This window comes from Gavialis gangeticus, unplaced genomic scaffold (assembly GCF_001723915.1).
Source record: "Gavialis gangeticus isolate Ggan-Ray unplaced genomic scaffold, GavGan_comp1, whole genome shotgun sequence".
Lineage (NCBI taxonomy): Eukaryota > Metazoa > Chordata > Crocodylia > Gavialidae > Gavialis > Gavialis gangeticus.
This window is the reverse complement of record NW_017729004.1, coordinates 48,943,600-48,947,817: the sequence shown is the minus strand read 5'-3', so window position 1 is coordinate 48,947,817 and position 4,218 is coordinate 48,943,600. Positions and strand designations below refer to the sequence as shown.

At 45.8% G+C, this 4,218-nt stretch overlaps 1 long non-coding RNA gene across 1 annotated transcript in view; it reads left to right on the top strand.

The window, feature by feature from the left end:
• LOC109291364 overlaps nucleotides 1–3,985 on the top strand; it is a 14,760-nt gene extending 10,775 nt beyond the window's left edge. The window contains exon 3 of the long non-coding RNA XR_002095831.1: nucleotides 3,975–3,985. This is a non-coding gene — a long non-coding RNA (uncharacterized LOC109291364). The remainder of the gene's footprint in view (nucleotides 1–3,974) is intronic.
• Nucleotides 3,986–4,218: the final 233 nt, after the last annotated feature.

Below are 4,218 nucleotides of genomic sequence, written 5' to 3'. Positions count from 1 at the left end.
CTCTCCTCCTCTAGCCATTACAGAACAACTTTTTATCCTTCCATTAAATTAATCTAAATCAACTTATGATTATTTGATTCAAAGTTATTTTTTAAGACCAGCTCTCCTATACTGTCTTCACCACTTAACCAAATCAAATCTAAAATAGCATTACCTTCTGTCAGATCAGTAATTATTTGATGAAGATACCAGTCAGCAATCATATCCACAAATATCTGGGCTCTATTATTAGTAGTAGGATTTGTCATCCAGTCTGTATGTGGAAGTTTTTAAATTTCAAGAATGTCACAACTCCTAATACCATTGTTCTCTCTAATGTTAAGGACATCTCTAACAACTTCCGAATCCAACCCTGAAGACCTATAGGACTTCCAGGACTTCCTCAGTGGCCCCTCATACTCTCCTTCCACAAAGTGATTTTAACCCAAACAGATTCTGTTTTATCTATCTATAGCTTCTTATTTCTTCAGAGTCTATCCCAGAAGTGGAAAAAACACGCAGGATAGGCACTTTTTATAGGGGGCTAATGGCTATGGCTATACAGAAACAATGTATCAGTACATCTAATAGCACCCTGGCTGTAACACTCCCTTAATAGCCCCTGGGGATAATGCAAACTGGCATCAGACCCTCTTCCAGAGTAGTAAAGTAGAGGCACTTTCTACTGTGCACAACTACCGTATTCCTCAATACAACAGGCAAAATACCCACAGTAAAGATAGGTTGGATAATGGCACATATGACAAAAAAGGAGAGGGCATAAATAACTAAGCCTTGAACAGTGCATTGCATTTACTCATCGGCCATTTCACTAGCTACAGAACCCACCAGGCACTCAAGCATGTATTTAAGGGTAATAAGATTAACTTTAACAACTTATATATTCTGTGTTTCCTGGTAGCAATTTGAGCCTTGGGCCTGATGTCTCTTCTACTGCTGAGCATAGAGAGAAAAAAATAGTGTTTGGTGGGCAATTTATAAATTCAAAACAAGTTGCAGCATCTATGATAGCATAAATGAATTTTTCTGTATGGGTGTTACTAGCTCAGGCTGAGCTCCTTCCAACAACTTGGGGTTAGAAGGATTTGTTTGTTTTTTTTAAATTTGCCAGATAGACTTTAAGCAAGATGCCTTTGGAGGCAAGTCGGAGGGGGGAAACGAGTCCAGGAGAGCTGGTTGTACTTTGTTTTGTTTGCCAAGTTCACGCACCTGAATGCTCCCTAGTAAATTCTAACTTTTACATTTGTAGCTGCTGTTGTCATACTTCCTTCAACGTCTTTTTGCTCATTAGTGTGCTTTTATTTTTTTCTTTTATTGGGACATCTAGCAGTCAGGAAGCCCCTGTTTCCCATACTGATTTTCAGCACTGTAGCTTACTATGGTTTATCATAACTATGGCTTAGCACAACCAGAATTCCTACACTGAGATCTGCTTGATATTTTTGTCAAAAGGCTTTGAGTCCACAAAAGAAACTTTGAAAGTCTCTGGGTTAAGGTTACAGGGGGTAGAGCAACAAGGGTTATGTTAGAGTGGGTGTCTGCTATGGACCACCAGACCAGGAAGAAGTGGTGGATGAGGCTTTCTTCAAACAGCTAGTGGAAGTTTCCCAGTCACAAGCCCAGGTTCTCATGGGGAACTTCAATCATTCTGATATCTTCTGGGAGGGCAATACAGCAGTGCACAGGCAAGCCAGGAAGTTTTTGAAGAGTGCTAGAGACAACTTCCTGGTGTAAGTGCTGAAGAGACCAACTAGGGTCCATGTTCTTCATGAGCTGCTGCTCACAAACTGGGAAGAATTGGTGGGGAATGTACTAGTGGATGGCAACTTGGGCAGCAGTAACCACGAAATAATTGAGTTCAGGATCATGAGGAAAGGAAGGATAGAGAGCAGTAGAGTAAGGACCCTGGACCTCATAAAAGTCAGACTTCAATTCACTCAGGGAACTCACAGGCAGGATCCCCTGGGAAGCCAGTCTGAGGGGGAGAGAAGGCCAGGAGAACTGGCTGTACTTTAAAAAAAGTCTTACTGAGAGTGCAGGAACAAATCATCCCGATGTGCAAGAAGACTAGCAAGTATCGCAGAAGATCAGCATAGCTTAGCAGGGAACTCTTCAGTAAACTAAGTCACAAAAGGGAAGTTTATACGAAGTGGAAACTTGGATAGTGTCACGGGACAGGGTCCCTAAGGATGGCCGTGTTACCCCTAAGGCCCTTCGACCATGCCAATTTGGCCTGCTGGACACCCTCGGTTCTCGCCCGCCATGTCTTGGTGGATTTATAGTATAGGGAGGCTACCTTTAAGTCCTGTTGGACATGGTTTGATGGACTCTCTGAATCCCGTGGGAACCCGGAGCCCTTGTGGGTCCCACATCAAAATAGATGTCACAGGACACCCCAGCCTTACAGGTTATATGCATGGCTCCAACCTCCCCTTTACCACGCCCCAAGCCTCGCAGATGGCATTGACATTGTTCGGTTTGGGCCTTGGTATGAATTGGCCCCCTTGTCGCCGCGCCTCACTGGTGCCTGGGCTCTCCGCAGCCCAAATGCCACACCCTCACTGGCACCAGGGTCTTCACGCTGGAGTGGGCCCCTAATGAGGCCTCCTCCTTCCCCAAATAGCCTCACCCAAACCACCGGTGTTATAAACAGCAGAAAAAACCATAAGCCCCTGGGCTATAACATAATGTAAAGATCAGGGTGTGCTCTGACCCTTTAAAAGGATCCAGTTTCATCCCTGGTAATAAGTGTCTAGTAGGCAAGGGTACTTGTGGACTTGTGGAGCCCTTAGCCCTAAGTGCAGCATACCAGGCAGTTGCAGCATCTCTGGGCACTGCCTCCCTGGAGGCTCCTTCCCCTCTGGCTGCTGGTAGGGAACTGCCCTCTGGGCCTCAGCCCTGGGGTTTATATATGAGCCAAGCCCTGCCCCTTCCAGTCAGCTGACCGCTGGCAGGTGTGGGCCAACTAGCTCATTCTGGTTGCCCTGGTAACCAGCTGGGGCTCCCCACTCACTGCTAGGGCTCGCTCCCTAGCAGTTTCAGCTCTTTAAAGGAGCAGGGCACCTAAGTGCTCTGCAACAGACAGATAAACAGGGAAGAGTATAAGAGCACTGCTCAGGCATCCAGGGATGAAGTCAGCAAGATCAAATTCAATTGGAGTTTCAACTAGCAAGAGATGTGAAGGGTAACAAGAAGGGTTTCTATAAGTATGTCAGTAGCAAAAGGAAAATCAGGGAAAGTGGGGGTCCCTTACTGAATGGGAGAGGCAACCTTGTGACAGAGGATGCAGAAAAGGCTGAAGTGCTCAGTGCCTTTTTTGCCTCACTCTTCACAGGTAAGGTCAGCTCCCAGACTATTGCACGAGGCAGCACAGTTTGGGGAGGAGATAAGCAGCCCTCAGCAGTAAAAGAAAAGGTTAGGGACTACTTAGAAAAGCTGGATGTGTACAAGTCCATGGGGCTGGATAGGATGCACCTGAGGGTGCTGAGGGAGTTGGCTGATGTGATTGCAGAGCCATTGGCTATCATCTTTGAAAACTCATGGTGATCAGAGGAGGTCCCAGATCATTGGAAAAGGGCAAACATCATGCTCATAATTGAGAAAGGGGAAAAGGAGGATCCAGGGAACTACTGACCAGTCAGCCTCACCTCAGTACCTGGAAAAATCATGGAGCAGATCCTGAAGGAATCCATTTTTAACTACTTGGAGAAGAAGGTGATTAGGAACAGTCACCATGGATTCACCAGCCTGATCAACCTGACTGCCTTCTATGGCAAGATGACTGCCTTTGTGGATGCAGGGAGACCAGTGGATGTAATGTACCTTGATTTAAGCAAGGCTTTTGATACTGTCTCCCACAACATTCTTGCAGGCAAACTAAGGAATTATGGCCCAGATGAATGGACTGTAAGGTAGATAAAAAACTGGCTGGAGCATCAGGCTAAAAGAGTAGTAATCAACGGCTCAATATGTAGTTGGCAGCCAATATCAAATGGAGTGCCCCAGGGGTTGGTCCTGGGGCTGGTTTTGTTCAATATCATCATCAACAACCTGGAAGGTGGCACAGAGTGTGCCCTCAGCAAGTTTTCAGATGACACCAAGATGGGGGGAGTAGTAGATATGCTGGAGGGTAAAGCTAGGATTCAGAGTGACTTAGAGAAATTGGAGGATTGGGCCAAAAGAAATCTCATGAGATTCAACAAGGACAAGTGCAAAGTC